This window comes from Megalopta genalis, chromosome 13 (genome assembly GCF_051020955.1).
Source record: "Megalopta genalis isolate 19385.01 chromosome 13, iyMegGena1_principal, whole genome shotgun sequence".
Taxonomy (NCBI): Eukaryota; Metazoa; Arthropoda; class Insecta; order Hymenoptera; family Halictidae; genus Megalopta; species Megalopta genalis.
The window spans coordinates 13,352,342-13,370,174 of record NC_135025.1 but is presented as its reverse complement, the minus strand read 5'-3'; positions in this window follow the sequence as shown (position 1 = coordinate 13,370,174).

The following is a 17,833-nucleotide window of genomic DNA, read 5'->3' as shown; positions in this document are numbered from 1 at the left end:
ATTCGTATTAGGTTTCGTCGTTTTCGTTTCATTTACAGAATGGTGAATTTCCATGACAAATTGTCGGGGGGCTGACATAATTTCTTAACAAATAACTGGCATTATGTCACCGAGTAATATGAATATTATGGCACACAGCTCACGATCGGGATGCTTGATCGATCGCCTATTCGCGATGCGGCAATGCTCGTTGGTAAATTAATACCGCGGAGCTAGTTCGGGATAGGTGTGATGGTATGAGCATCGCAGACACACGTGTAAGTAACATAGTTAAGGTATAATCGTGATAACTAGATCACACGTTTATGCAAATTCGCTATTTAGGCAGCGATTCGCACCAAAGAAATTCGGTGAAAATTTTATTCCTCATTCGCACGGGTTTTGTCGAATTAGTTTGAACAGTCATCGCCGAGAAATAAGTTAATAAGCTGATCAAATCGATATCAAGAATTTATTGATTAGTATATAGTATAGTATAGTATTAGTAGTATAGTATAATATTATAGTATAGTATTAGTAGTATAGTATAATATTATAGTATAGTATTAGTATATATATATATTATATTATATTATTATATGTATATTATAGTATAGTATTAGTATATTATTATATGTATATTATAGTATAGTATTAGTATATAATTTAGTTTATATTTAAAACATCGAAATTTATAAATCACAATTTAACAGTTTCCTACGTAAAACAATTAAACATTATACGTCTGTGATTATAATAGATTTTTGAAAAATCGTGTCACTTTTTCTGTTCAACTTCGTCCAAATATTTTGTTCTGTACAAAATTTTGTACTTATTTAACGCCAAGTATGTATCGTAAAATTATTTTCTCGCGTGCAGCGTTTCTGTACGACCAATTTTGTTGAGAAATATTAATCAGAGAATAATGCAACTATGATATTCCTCTGCTAGGGCATTAATTTCTTTTTACCTGAATTATGAAATGCGATTTTAATGATTTACTGGTTAATACACGAATTGTCATCGATCTTTACAAAACATAGAATGGGCGGAGCTGTGGCAGTTTCCTACTCCAATCGTAATATTTCTTTAGTGCACATTTTCCGGTTACAGTAACTATGCTGCGAATGTGCAGCTTCCGGCATGTAAATTGTTTTACTGAGGGACATACAGGGTGATTCGTTATATACCGACCTTGTTACAAGCAGAATCAATTCTGTAGTACTTGACTGTGTTCTCGAAAATCGGAATCTGAATACGAGTATTACGTCTGTGTACGATGAACACAGCTCCACTGTTCGTATATACAGGGTGTAAAAAATGTAAATGTCGCGACTATGCTAGATCGATTCTACATTCCCGATTTAGTGGAAAACAATGGAAAAAGATGCCGCAAAATTCATCTTGATTGGTTTTTTCAAGGTCAAAATGATGAATATTTGTCTTGAACGCGTCGTTTTCTACTCCTTTCAACGGCCAAATTGGTTAAAGAAACCATAGGTTGCTATAGTGCTATGGTTAGTCCTCGAAGTGAGGATAAAGCGACATCTACATTACAAAAAATATCAACTTTTTCATCTTAAAAAAACCAGTCAAGATGACATTTACGTGACATTTACTTTTTTACACCCTGTACATTACACGCTGTTTCTGTATATTGTAATCTTGGAAGCATTCAAGGCGAGGCACGTAAGCACAAACACTTAGACATTTGCATTCTTAATCGATGAATGAAAGAACAATTAAAAACGAAGTTAAATCTTCGGAACTCTTTCTTTGTTTGCATTACACGCCCTTTTTCATACATTAGTAAACAACAGAAGTTTATGTTTGTATTCGTTTACACGTTCCATCATGTGTGTGAGATGAAACACATATTAAAATCAATTTTACGACGCCAGAACAATAAACATTGTATATACGATTTAAATATTCATATTATCTACAGATTACATTGTAAACGTTCAATCAAATTTACGGTATGAGATTATGAGAGTCAGTTCAAACTGGTCCAAGCATTTGGTAGAAAATAATTAATTATATTTTGAAACTTTTTATTCATCATTATTAATTATTCACATCGTACAAAAATTATGGCATTCCTAACATTTTCAAAAAACTCCACCCAATATAAACAAAGTATACACTACTTTTAATTTAAAATACTATTACATACATTACTTCTTAATAATAATAGAAGAAGATACATATATTTGACGTGTTAGATTTAGAGATCTAATCTAATTTAAATCACGACTATGTATAGTGTAATCCAATAATTGCAAGAAGTATTTATACTCAGTTCAATATTGTAACGCGGCAGTAATAGCATGCTGCTTAATAGTAATAGTATCAACAATATTTTTATTTAAATTAGAATAAAGCAAAACAGTGAAAGAATTCAATTCCATTTCACTTAATTTCCTTTTTTTAAAATAAAATTTTGAATCTACGAAATTTTTGATTTATCAGTCGCAGTTGCAAATGCACAATTTTATTAAGCAGCAATTTCATTAAACATGTTAATAAATTACTTATGTAATTCATTTCCTACGTTATGTCAAGGTTATATCAGAGCAAATAACCTTGAACAAATTAAATATAAATTAAATGTAAGTTGAATAAATTAAAGACACCTCAAATAAGTTGAACATGCTTTAAATAAATCAAATAAATCAAATAAATACCTTGATCATCTGGAAACATTTTTCACTATTTAATTATATATTAATTCACTAATATAACTTCATTATTTTCATCTGATCAAAACTAGTAATTCTTGAGTCGCAAGTTATTTGAAAAACCTTAAAGCAGATATCTAGAGAAAGGAGGCAGAATGGCATAGTTCAGGCCAGAAAAAGTCAAAGTGAAAAAGAACCGCAAACAGGCAGCCCATTGGCGTCCATAGCCCATTGGCGTACCGTGCGCGGCTTCGTTTTGTATACCTCTGTGAAGAAGCTCGTAACGACCGTTTTAATAGAATCAAATCGAGCAGAACCGGCTGGCTCTCCATTACCCAACAGGAAAGGATTGAGAACCCCTTTGGGTAGTGGAAGCATCCCTATCCTGGCGTCCCAACACTTGTGTACCGGCACGCGTAGCTGAGAACACACGCGAACACGGTAAATACGCACACTCGTGCCGCAAGCCCACAAAAGATGATCTGAATTACGCCCTACTGCTGACTGCCGCACGTGTAAATTCATCCGCGTTCGCCACGCGTGCAGCACCGTTGTACCGGGTGGCGAACAGATCCAGGAGCGACCGGCACACCATTCGGTACCCGTACCGTTTCGTTTCTGCCACATCGAAAAACGCGGGAATAATTCGTCGCTGACGTCATCCGTGCCAACGGATCAATATCGTTGCGACCCGCAACATTTTCAAAACGATCGACAAATTCCTTTTTCCAACACGGCCGCTGCGAGCTTGTTATTGCTCCGAACAGTCGCGCGTGGTGGGCGGCTTTCGTAGTTCGCTGCTATGCGAAACGGCTGCCGGCCCTATGCCACGGATTACCAAAGCGCGTGGGTGGACTCTGACTTTTCATTCGTGTGGACCAGATGTCCCAATTACTGTCAGTGTCCCTATAACTGCTGGTTCGATTGTTTTATTTAACAGTTAGATAGTGGAAAATCGTAGAGAAAGAACAATTTAATGATGAACTCGGACTCCGATTAAAGATAGATATTTAATTGTAATATTTTTACTAATAAATAATATTTTTAATTAATAATTTTTAATAAATATTTTTAGAGATAGATATATTTTTATAAAGATATTCTCCAAAGTACCATTTTTAGGTACTAATGGGGAAACATTGCATACTTACAGTGACCCATAAAAATATTCGTACACCTTTTAAAACGTAATAACTTTTTGAAAACTGAACTAAGTGACTTGAATTTTTGTCTAGACGACGGAGGGACTAGTCTGCTAGACGATGGCTAAAAAGCTATTTTTAATTTTTTCATTACTTGGAATGAAAAGAAAAGATTAGAAACTTTTTTTTAACTTTTTGATCTGAGCCTATAGCAAAAATGTTTAAAAAATGCCTCGGTAACTTATAAGCGTACTGAAAATTTGTTCGAAATCGGTGACGATTTAAAACGATTTAAAAAGCTGCAGATTTCTTAGAGTTTTTGGTGAAAATCGTGATAAAATTGCGATTTTTGAGATCTTTAATTTGTTGTAATTCGTGACAACGTGAACCGATTTCGATAAAATTTTCAACATGCGTATAGGTTACCGAGATCAGCAAAAAATTTTTGTTATAGGCTCAGATAAAATAGTTGAAAAACAGGAGATTTCTATTATTTTGTCGTTTCAAGTAATAACAAAATTAAAGAAAGAAGCATTTCGATCATCGTCTAGTAGACTAGCTATCATCTAAGAAAAATTCGAGTCGTTTAGTTCAGTTTTGAAATAATTACTGTTTTTTAAAAGGTGTACGAACACTTTCGTGGACCAGTGTATATTTATTCGTATCAAAATTGCGACTGACATAAGCAGAGAATAAACAAAATGTCGTAATGCAAAAAGAAGTATTTTTATAATTCTTTAATAAATGAATTACTAATATATTTAAGAGACATTTTAATAATATAAACGAGTAAAAGTAATGACGTTTATTGTCAGCTTATAATAATTAATGGCAGCAGTACTGAGGATAATGTTCTTTTGTTCAGTCCACGTTACTGTCGGCAGTCATCGGTGGTGATCAGTACGACATAACGAGCCGTGCACGCATAATTATCAAGGATATTTTTATTTTTTATTTTTTAACCCTAGAAAGATAACCATATGACAACGTACGTAAAAGATAACCATACGCTTCAGAGGCGCATGCTTTTCTAAGGCGTCAATTTTATACTAACAATGGATATTTATTTAAGTTAATCTAGTCATTTTAAAGGTTTGGCATTATTGTAAAAATAAAATGCATTTATATTATATTTTTTTATATTTTAAGTAATTTTAAACTTAAATCACTAGACCTCTATGAAAAATTAACAAAAATCAACAGTCTTCTAATTGTCACAGTATACCCGGCACACATAACCTTAATCTACGTCCCCGGCTTGAAATCTATCTTGTTTGTAAGCTGTTTGTTTGATTGAAATCGTGTAATTTTTGCATGTCGTTTACTTATTACTTATTCCTTGCCTGCGTTCTTTGTAATGCATGACATAAAAAGAGCTGAAAAACCATTTTACACCTACTTGGTATCATTAAAAAGATCAATTGTACTACAACTATAATGCTTTTACATTCGCATGTCACCTTTTTCGGTATTTTTAAAAAGTATATTTCTTAAATTGGTTCTATCGAAGCAAGCATCCGCATTCATGATTAAAACATTCGCATAATTTCTTCGATCATGTAATTCGATACTAAGTGCAGAAACATCTTAACTCCAATTCAGTTGTTTTGTGGAATCCATTATAACCGTATCCCACCATCTTCCACGGATAAGTGTACGAAATTCTAGAACACATGCATTCACGACTTGCTCGTAAATTCTCAACGTTTGCAGAACGGTGTTGCGTCAGTCGCATCGTATCGCATTTATCTCGCCCTGCTTGCTCGAACAAATAAATCGTATAGAACGTATTAAATTATTTTTATCGAAAAATGAACAGAATAAAAGGGTAAAAAGATTCGACGTGTTTCATCCGACAAATAGAAAGTTAATCGTGACGGAGAAGGCAAACGAAAGGCACAGCGATTGGTCAGCGCCGCAGTAACCGGGCTCCGCTCTGGCCGACGCACTTATTAGAACTTTTATCCCTTTCATGGAACAGGTGCTACGGGCGCAGGGTCTCCCCGATGGCCGAAAAGTGGGTCGAAAACCGTGCTCGTTCGACATGCGTGGCGCCGAACGTGCGAAACACCCGGGGGATGCGTTCCGTGCACGTGCGTGTAATGGGTGGGCCTGCAATCGAGATTCATAATCGGCACATGTATCGTTGCGCAGTTTCGATCGGTCATCAGTCAGGTTGACAGTCGACGAGATGTCGATGCGGTTCTCCGCGTAATAAAACACGCGGATCTCCCCCGACATTTCGCAGTTTAGTTGCCGCAACGTTTTTCAGGTTGATTTTGCACAGGGGGGAGGGGGGGAAGGGCAGCGAGAGCGCGGCCGCGCGCACGTGATAACACATCGGCGGCCCGAGTATTACAAATAATAACGATCCGCGGCCGCGTACGCGCATACGGTGCGCACGGACGCGCAACGAAGTAATAAATCTGACACGTCAAACGGCCACTATCGTCGGTATTATAAATTATTTGTCTCCCTCCTACGATTATTTATTACACGAACGACGGCTCTTTGTTCGCCGCCCGTCGAATTACGCCGAGGAGTTCGGCAAGATCGGCCGAAATTTTGAACAAATCTGTCTCGATTCTGGCCAGCCAATCGAGAAACGTGCTCTGTGCGCGTTTATGCGCTTTTTGGTTGCTCGAGTAGGGTGTGTGTGTGTATGATAAGTAGGCTGCGGATCGTTGTGCATTTTATTTTCAAAATAGCTTGTGCATTTGATTTTGAAAATGCAAGAAAAAATCGGTAAAGACTAATAGCTTTTTTATCTTCTTTTTATAACGAGCGATCTTTTAGTCAACTGTTCGAAACAAGGAACGAGAATCATATAATATATTGTACAGGGTGTCCCAATAATGTCCCGCATTACGGAAATGTGGGGTAGCTGAGGTCATTCTAAGTAACTTTTTCCTTTGCGAAAATGCAATTGCAATTGCGCAAATGCGGCTTTGTTTACGAGTTATTAACGAAAAACACTAACCAATATTGTATATTGTATATTGTATATTGTATATTGTATATTGTATATTGTATATTGTATATTGTATATTGTATATTGTATATTGTATATTGTATATTGTATATTGTATATTGTATATTGTATATTGTATATTGTATATTGTATATTGTATATTGTATATTGTATATTGTATATTGTATATTGTATATTGTATATTGTATATTGTATATTGTATATTGTATATTGTATATTGTATATTGTATATTGTATATTGTATATTGTATATTGTATATTGTATATTGTATATTGTATATTGGATTGTAATATATAAGACTGTTCGTTTGCTATTGTAAATTTATTCTAATCCTGAACCACTTGTTATTTTAGATTAACACTTCTGATCTTTAAGAGTCTGTTTAACTCGGAGCTATTACAATGATCAGAGATATATTGGGTCGTCCGAAAAGTTGTTTGACTTTTCAAAAAAATCTCGTTCTGTAAGCGTGTTAAAAAGAGCACTTGATTCAGTAATTTGCCAATGAGAAACGGGACTTCTACGGGAATTAGATGTTAAAGCCTAATTTCTTATTTTTGCTTTAAGAAATCGTATTTCATTTTCTCGTGACAGAACAAAACAACTTTCCGAACGATCCAATAAAATAGTGCACAGAAATAATAGCAACTATTTTGGTTAAAAAATGTTCACACTATTATTGTCGAAAACAATATATATGTTACAAGATGTCAAAGAAGAAACGTGTACAGTGAATTCTACCTAATTAACCATCAGTTTGGAAACAAAAATGGACAAACCTTGCGGTTCGTTTTTATAATTGTTGACAAACGGTAACTATAAAAACGAGCCGCAAGGCTCGAATAATCTCCTCTTCCCAATTTGTCCATTTTTGTATACAGCTGGGGGTCAACTAGGGCAAATTTACTGTAAATTAAACTTGATGAGTGCGTCAAGGTGCTCTCACGAAACACAAAAAATACACGTTGCAAACGTGTAAGTTTTTATCCTCCCTATTACTACCTATCTGCATTATTCAGAGAACTATTTTACAATCATAAGAACAAATCTTTATACATAATAAGAATTGTCTGCCTCGATTGCGATAAACAGATATCGAATAAACAAGTATTCCCTGTGTTAATAAATTTAATAAGTTGAAAATGATATAACTGCATATACAAGTGCATACAATCTACTGTCTAATAATGACGAAAGAATAACGAAATCGTCGAATAGTCGAACTGAATCATTGTGAAGAGCTTCAATCGTTCTCAAAAGATCCGAATTTCGTAGATCAATTAAGACTTATTTTTGTTGCAACTTAATGTTTTGCAGCTGTTTCATTCTGAATCAGGAAAAGACAATAGAAATAACGCTAACATTTAATATTCTTCACTGAAAAGATTATCCTTATAATTCTTACCTTTAACTAAAATTAATGACAGTTTCATTGCAATAGCAAAATGATACCTTCAATGAAATATTGACTTTAAGAGTATAAAGAAGTATGTGTGTGCGTAGTCTTGGGAATCATGTTGCGTGTGCTATTAAATAGGAATCGACTGGTGCGTCTGATCATGACCTACACGTTCTACTTCTTGTAATAGGTCACGCGAACCTGATGAACTTTGAAACTCATTATTCTCGGAAACGAAACTTTAAACAAAGAAATGTTGTTCGTCCTTTCTCACTTATTTCTTTTTTATTTCCGCTTAAACAATGATCTCAAACACGCGCTTGGACCATCGCCTTTTTCGATTAATTGCAAACGATTTGTTTCTCATCACCAGTGATAATTTGTTTCAAAAAAAGGTCGATTGCATTACGTTTAAAATGCGTAACGCAAATACCGATCGTTAAGTGAATTTTTTTCAATTCATGCGGAAGACATCTTATGTGATATTCAATTGTTGTGTGCGATGCAGTTAACCTTTTTGTAATCTCTAGTACAGTTATACGACGATTCGATTCAATTATGGCTTTGATTTTGTCATCGTCGACTTCAGAAGTTCGTCCAGAACGTTGGTCATCTTTTATGTGAAAAATCTTCGGAACGAAATTTTTTGAACCAATTCTGACACGTGCGTTCTGTTAAGCAATCGACGCCATAAACTTCGCATATCCCTTTGCGAGCCTCGGCGGCTTTCTCGCCTTTATGAAAATAAAATAGTAAAATGTGTCGAAAATGTTCATCTTTGCACTGCATGTTAAAATTGACAGCAAACTATCAGTTGTAAACAAACCTACGCGGAATTTGTTTCTATAATAACCCAAACGTGTCAACTACCAAAGCTGAAGACAACAAATTTGTAACTTTAACAGAAAGAATGACAATGCAAACCGAAAATATAACCTTGACATAACGCTGTATCTATTGGTGCAAACCGAAATTACTTTCTTGCCAACCCAATAGAATTGTAGAATAGAATTCTAGGAATGTACTAGAACCGAATGGTCGCAACATTTAGGATTCCCGATCAAATAGTTCAATTTTAGCAATGTGTGTTGCAGCGAGAAATAGCGATTGAATTGCTAAAGCTGTTTTCGGTAGCAAAAACACTCGAAGTCCGCTAACAGGGCACAGTAAGCAGCTTCTTTACCACCAAAAATCTGTTCCCCGCAGCGCGATAAAACTGCGACGCCGAATTCGTGCGACGGCAACGAGAACAAATAATTACACCGGCTCATAAATGATTCTAAACACAGCCCTCCCCCGCAGCCGACCAATCCGGCGTCCGACAAATCAAGCCCGCTACTAACCCAGCGATCCACTTAATTAAACCGAAACAACATCCCGACGCGCTCGGGTGGCATCGATTCACCGGAGTTCGCTCCTCTTACCGAATCACAAGGCAGAAACAAACCGTCCGACTATAAAACCGTCCTGCGGTGGTATCGATCTCGCGAGGCGGATCCCGCGACACCTGTGCGCGAGGAGAACGTTTTCCAATCTGCTTCTTTGACGAACCGGCGCGGCACGGCTCGGCAACAAACGATCAGAGAGGATCGAGCGAGCGTAGGGTCGCAACAATCGTAACCTGTCGGGAACAATTCGAACGTAGTGGATGCCGGGAGGGGAATCTTCGGTCGCACGGAAAGAGGGATGGATAGATAGATAGATAGATAGAGAGGGGGGGGAGAGAGAGAAAGAGAGAGAGAGAGAGCTTCTTGGAAGTTATTCTAGAAATTAAAGCCCACTCTGTGACCGGCTCCGTCAAGAAGACTATTCGTGTTCTTTAAGATAGCGATACGATCTTTAGTCACTTGCCATACTTAACCTTCAAACGGATTATGGTGGTCACGACGACCCCTCGAAACTTTAAACAAGTCACGCATTAATATACGTAGCTGTAATTATAATTGTAATTCTAATTTATATTATAATTATATAATATTATTTTTCTTTTTATATATGTATATGATATTATAATTACATAATATTATAATTCAATTCTAAACTCTAATTTAATAACTGTAATTCGTGTAATTCTCTGTTAATTCATCGAGCTTGCGATGTTTCAACGTAAAAGTTGCACCTACTAATATGGAAATTATATTATATATATTATAATTATATAATATTATATTTTATATATGTATATGATATTATAATTATATAATATTATAATTCAATTCTAAATTCTAATTTAATAACTGTAATTCGTGTAATTCTCTGTTAATTCGTCAAGTTTGCGATGTTTTAACGTAAAAGTTGCACCTACTAATATGGAAATTATATTATATATATTATAATTATATAATATTATATTTTATATATGTATATGATATTATAATTACATAATATTATAATTCAATTCTAAACTCTCATTTAATAACTGTAATTCGTGTAATTCTCTGTTAATTCATCGAGCTTGCGATGTTTCAACGTAAAAGTTGCACCTACTAATATGGAAATTATATTATATATATTATAATTATATAATATTATATTTTATATATGTATATGATATTATAATTACATAATATTATAATTTAATTCTAAACTCTAATTTAATAACTGTAATTCGTGTAATTCTCTGTTAATTCATCGAGCTTGCGATGTTTCAACGTAAAAGTTGCACCTACTAATATGGAAATTATATTATATATATTATAATTATATAATATTATATTTTATATATGTATATGATATTATAATTACATAATATTATAATTTAATTCTAAATTCTAATTTAATAACTGTAATTCGTGTAATTCTCTGTTAATTCATCGAGCTTGCGATGTTTCAACGTAAAAGTTGCATCTACTAATTTGGAAATTATTATATATTATAATTATATAATATTATATTTTATATATGTATATGATATTATAATTACATAATATTATAATTCAATTCTAAACTCTAATTTAATAACTGTAATTCGTGTAATTCTCTGTTAATTCATCGAGCTTGCGATGTTTCAACGTAAAAGTTGCATCTACTAATTTGGAAATATGCAATATTAATCAAAATCACAATGTCGTCGAACAGTCGCACAGTGGTTCAGAACTTAAAAAAACGTGAATTCAAGTAATCACTTCGTTGACAATGTATTAATCACAGCGAGTAAAACTGTTTGAGAGATAATAATAATCTGATATGCATTTAAAAATTATAGTAACAGTGTTCGTATAGATTTTTCTGCTAGAATTTCTGAAACAAACGTGTATCTATCTTGTTGGAACACTGGAAATGTCTAAATGACGGAAAGAGCATACCATATTTTTATTAATGCATATCTTGTGACATTCTACAATTAGTTCTCAAAATTTATTGGGTTGGCAACTGAGTCCCCGCCGTTTTTTTTTAAATTTTAACATTCCGCATGTCGTTAAATGTTTTTGGCATACTGTTTTAAATCATTCGAAAAAGGATGTTTTGTTCTATCGGAATCTATGTTTTGTTTTCTTGTTCAAGTCAATTTTTATGCTAATTTTCAGATCATTAAAATGGAATGACAAGTTGAGAAAAATGAGCATTAATAAATGCACGAGCATTTAATAGCATTATTAGCATTAATACTAATATTTAACCCTTTGCACTCGAAGCCATTTCAACTGTGAATCGAAACTAATTTTTCTGACTTATCGTGTTTCTATTCTATACGACAAAAAGTGCATTTTACGCTTACGAAATTCGGTCTTATAACTCGTACAACAGTTGCACTTTTAACAATTCTTCAAATCGAAACTTCGATTGTATAAAAATTATCTTGAAACACGATGTAACAATTTCAGTGGCGCCTCGGAGTCGCCACTCGAGCGCAAAGGGTTTTAATTTAGTGAAATTAAAATTGCGAAATTAAGTTCTGTGTTTTTACTATGCTTGTGTGCCATTTTACTTGTATAAATGTAAATATTAATTTTCAAGTATCAGCAAATCAATCCGTCACTCACATATGCGTAACGCGGCGCTCAAAGGGTTAAGAAATAAACTGTCACTAACAAGCCAAAACAGAGAGAGAGAGAGAGGCGGAGAGACAGAGAGATGAAGCTAAAAATGGAGCTAGAGATGAAGCTGGAGAAAGGGAGAGAAAAACAGAGAGACGTGGAGAAAGAGAGAAGTAGAAGAAGTCAGCGATAAAAGGAAAAAGAGAACTAGAAAGAGAAAGGGAGTGATAAAGACAAAAAGAAAGCTAGAAGGAGGAAACGAGTGAAGTAAAGAAAAAGACAGCTGGCGAGAGAAAGAGAAGAAGAAATAGAGATAGAGGGAGAGACGGAGGGAGAGACTGAGAGACAGGGAGATGGAGCTAAAAATGGAGCTAGAGATGAAGCTGGAGAAAGGGAGAGAAAAACAGAGAGAAGTGGAGAAAGAGAGAAGTGGAAGAAGTCAGTGATAAAAGGAAAAAGAGGACTAGAAAGAGAAAGGGAGTGATAAAGACAAAAAGAAAGCTAGAAGGAGCAAGCGAGTGGAGTAAAGAAAAAGACAGCTGGCGCGAGAGAAATAAAAGAAGAAATACAGATAGAGAGAGAGAGAGAGAGAGAGAGAGAGAGAGAGAGAGAGAGAAAGAGGCTGAAGAAGAGGAAGAGGAGAAGGGACCGCGATTTTTCCGACGCAGAGGCCCGCCGTAAACCGCAATCAGCGGTTCTCGCGGCGAAGTACGATGCGTGCACGCACGTACACGGTCACATGGACGGCCGCGGGGAGGCCTGGCTTCGGTCAAGTGTGACGACGACGCAGCTCGCCGCACTCACGGTGCTTCTGACCGCAGCCCCGGCTAGCTGGCGAGCAAGCGAGCGAGCGCGAGCGATCGAGCCTACTCGCTTGCTCGCTCGCACGCTCGCGCGGCGCGCTCGGCCTGTGCCCGCCTAGGTAGAGACACGTGTGACGGCACGGCCGCACACGGACGCACACGCATACGCACAGGTGCGTGGACGCATCTCATTATAGAGCGGGCAGGCCGCAAACACGGGCACGTCGGTGTTGTCCGCACACAGATGCGGAACACGCGGCAATGGAGCCCCGGCATGGCCAGCATTCACGGACATCCATACACCGGCACGCTAGAAATACTTATAATCGAGCAGACGCATACACACGTAGGACGCGGCCGCGTAGCGGAGCGGCGCGAGCGCGAGCGCGAGCGCGGAGCGGCGTGCACGGTGACACACTCAGGCGCCCTCCAGCAGTGCCGGTTTCCCCATTATCCACTCGCCCACTCGCCCGCCAACAGACAGAATACTCGCATGATGACTATTCAGGAAAACTGCCAGGGGAGTGAGAGTGGAGCCGGCGAGAGCGAGCGAGAGAGGGTTGGGGGTGAGAGTACAGGCAAGCGGGCGGGCGGGCGGGCGAGCAGGCAGGCAGGCAGGCAGGCAGGCAGGCAAGCAGGCAGGCAGGCAGGCAGGCAGGCAAGCAGGCACACGGGCACACGGGCAAACGGGGCACGTCGGAGTGAGAGAAAGGTGGGTTGGGGCGGTGCAAGAGGGGTGTATATACCAGCGTAGGTGGGCAACCGAAGGGTGAGATGAGTAGGGGGTGGTATAAATTATACCGTTCAATCGATTTACTGTCAGAAGACCCTCCACTGGCAGCGAGGAAGCTCATACCGGTGTTGCTGTTGCTGCTACCGTTCCGCTGCCACTGTCGCTGTTGCTATCGCCAGCGACGTCGCTGCGAGCCGATATGCTAGTGTGCGTTTAACCGTACGAACAGACACGGTGGGGCGCACGTGCGTGCACGGACGGGGGATATGATGTGCATCGATGGTTGCATGAGGTGGGGGGAGGGGGAGGGGGGCGAGGGCTGACGGAACCCACGGTGGAACGGGGTTGCTACGGAGCACGGGTATGAAGCTGATTCCGAGGGGTTAAGGCTCCCTCGAACCGGGGGTTCATCTCTCGCTAGATCGAAAGGGTTAATGGGAGAGAGGGAGTCGACCGGCAACGCCGACGCGATGCGTCGATACTCGAGGAGCCGCCGGTTTGCTTTAGGGCCACGATTAACCCTTCGGTGCATCCGCAACCCGTTGACCGATATATCGCGACCCGATGCCGCGCCGCGGCTATTTACCGGGCACGCGAATCGCCCGGAAGAAACGCGCCGGATGTCTCATCGGGCGTAGTCCTCGATGCGCCTTTTGTTTTTCTTTTTTTATAGATGAACGATATTTACAATAGCAGATGTCGGCGTGCCCGATCTTCCCCGTACCGAGGTGCGCGGGGGAGGTTCCTTTTATTGCTCTTCCTCGAGGCGCATCGAGGTAAGCGTCGCGACGTTTCAGCGTACATTGCGTCTCGTAACTATGAAACCGACAGAAAAGGTTTAGTTTTTGTACATTGTAGTTGACGCTATTTTGATCGATATTTTGTGCTATACGATTTATCGAATAAAATTTGTGACGAGTATAGTAAAAGTCGAGAAGTGATCGCATAGAAAGCATAGATAACGTAGGAAATAATTTAAAGGTTGTCCTTCGACACATTCGCTAGAGAAACAGTGTTAATATAATAATGAATGAAGTTTGCCCTATTTAAGATTGCGCCGGAAAACGATATTTTTCTAAAGAAAAAGGTAAGGATAAATTGTATTCAATAAAGAAAAAGAAACACAGTGGTAGACTAATTTATTCTTATTTCGTAATTATAGCACAATAATTTAGTAATGCGTGGGTCGAACTCTATTTCCAATTAGTTCAAATATTTGATTTCCCATACTTTCAATCAGACTTTGTCGTATTTCTTTTTTTACATCTATCTACGAGAACTGACCTTTACAAGCTTGGTTCTATAGTTACGAAATACCAATGAATCAGTGTTTTTCTGTTTTTTCATTCCAGAGTGAACGTAATCTGTCCTCCTGAAAAGATACATTGTTTCTTTATATGATTTGGAACATGGCATACTTCATTCATTATTACATCTTTGAGTGGTTTTATAGTTATGAGAGTTAGTATAGTTGTGGATACGATAGTTTCAGGTTATAAAATCGTCCGGGCCATAACGTAATCATTAGACTATGGATGTTTATGCAAAAGAAAGACTATCTGCATTAAATATATAATATAGGAACCTTGTGCTATATTTTTCTTTTTTATATAATTTTAATAAATTAAAATTAATACATCGAAATTTCTTAGTTTCTTTTCATCTTTTTGTTGAGAAAGAGAGAGAGAGAGAGAGAGAGAGAGAGAGAGAGAGAGAGGAGAAGGGGAGGGAGAGGGGGAGAGTGAGAGGGAGAAGTGATAGATAACTTTATAATAATTAAAACGAAGAAATGGTTTCTTTAAACGTTTCGACAAAGATTTCATATAGAAAAATATCCTTAATTCTTATAAATGTACAGGAATCAATAATTCCTTGAGTTATTTATATTTAGTTTATAACACTAATAACGACAATTATTAAATTAGAAATTAACAGTTACAACTACGTTCCATGTTTCATTTAAATTTGTACTTTAAATAGCATAAGAAAAATTCTTTTCTCCACGACGACTCTACTCATTATAAACAAAACATTGCCACCTTCTTAAAACAAGTATAGTCGACGTAAATATCGCAAGAGTCAAAGATGGACATCTTTCGTTAACAGAAATAATTGCTTCGAATTGTAAAAAGCTATAGAAAATATAATAATTGTATTATTTAGTTCGCAAGGATATTTTAGTATTGTATGGCATCTTAATATTTAATTTTGTTTATATAATTATAACATCACTCAGTTAACAGACCCATTATGCATCCAATATACACTGATCATGTTCTACTTATAAAATAAAATGAAGAAGATATTATATACACACTTGCAATACACAAAGTCCGTCGTAATAGATGATGCAGTTAGAAAGGCGATCAATAAGCCGTAAAATAATAAGATAAAAAAGGATGCAAAAATTTTCTTTTGAGAACGTCCGTTGCAAAAATATATTGTACGCGCACATACACGCGTTCATATACCGTGCGCGCACCAATAAGCTCGACGTAAATGAATTTTATACCTAAAATGCGATAACAAAATACATGTTTCTCTCGAACGTAACTTAAATATTAAAATTACCGTGTACGTGTTCCACCGTTTCCATACGATAATATTATACAGTGTTGGAAATATTATCCATGAAATGGTGTATAATGCAAAACTTAAATATTGCAAGCGAAAGAAAATATATAAACTCCAAATATATAAAAATTTCAATTTTTCATGGTTGTCATAAATTCACATATTCCACCGTTCAGTGACTATCGTTTACAAAATATTAACGCTATTAATTATAATTATTAACACTATTACAAATATTAACACTATTGCTTTATAAAACTAACAAATTGTATTTATTCAAACCTTTCGTCATTTTTGCCCGATCAAGAAATTTGTTTATTTTTAGTAATCCTCATAATTTTAGTGACCGGTTCGCTAGGTATAATGTTAAACAATTCAACACAATTTCACCTGACAGAGAAATATGTTGTCAAAGATTCTATAAACACAGGGATAACATCTCTGATTAAAAACTATAGCAACGAAAAGACTGTTTACCTTATTATGCACGTAACGCCGGTCATTTACGAAGTACAAATTCCCCCGGTAACGAGCAATAATACTTTCATATCCACTAAAAAAAAAACCTAATTTTCCGCGTCACCGATAAACCCCGGTTCCTGCGCGCGCGCGCGCGCGAATGGTACACGCGAGGTACACTCTAAAACTTTATAGTGATTCGGAAGTTTCGAGCTAGCAGGCGCGGCGCACCTTACGTGACCGGGCAGAAAATTTTCCATTAAAATAATCCATCGCGGCGGTTCGGAAACGAAGCCGGCAAAAGAGAAGAGAAAAAAATCGCATCGATGCGGGACGTGAAGGAGTCAAAGACCAGAGCGAACCTCGTCGGAACAAAAGCAGTATCGAATACCGTCCGCCCGTTCGTTCGGAACTCTTCGATCCGCGAGGAACGAAGCAGCCGGGCGGGAGGGAGGGAGGGAGGGACAGGCAACAATCTCCATGAAATCCGAAACCGGCGCCAAACAGATTCAAACCAGGACGCAAACAGGCGCATCCAATGACGAGCGGCGGTACGGGACCGTGGCGGCAAGCGAAAAACAATTTCAATGAATCGCGCGAAAAGCGTGGGAGAGAGTTAATCGAACGTTGGTGTGTGCGCGCGCTCTGTGAGCTTGGAGAGTGGCCGAGGGTGGCGGGCGAGCGGCGTAGAGGGTCAGGGGGTTGGACCGGGGGTGACGTTGCAAGGCAGCGCGAGCGCGCGGGCGCGCGAAGGGAAGGAAAAGTTTCGCGGCAACTTTCGTAATGCACGCCGGATAGTTATACAAAATTGAACGTCGGGGTGCCTCGGAAGGCAACAACGCAACACTCCGGGCAATGTGCCGTGTCTGGCGTTCTGCGGGGGTGGGGTTCGCGGGGTTGGCGCAGGGAGACGACGAGGGGTTGGAGAGCAGCGAGCGGAGGTAGGAAAGGCGCTAGTAGGTAGAATGCGGTGGAGCGAGGAGCGATGGTGCAGGTGGTTGGGGCAGAGACGAGATGCGGGAGTGTGAGTCCAGAAAAGAGGGTTAGGTCCCTGAGTCCTCGGTAACTCACCCTCCTCCGCCGTAGAGCATCG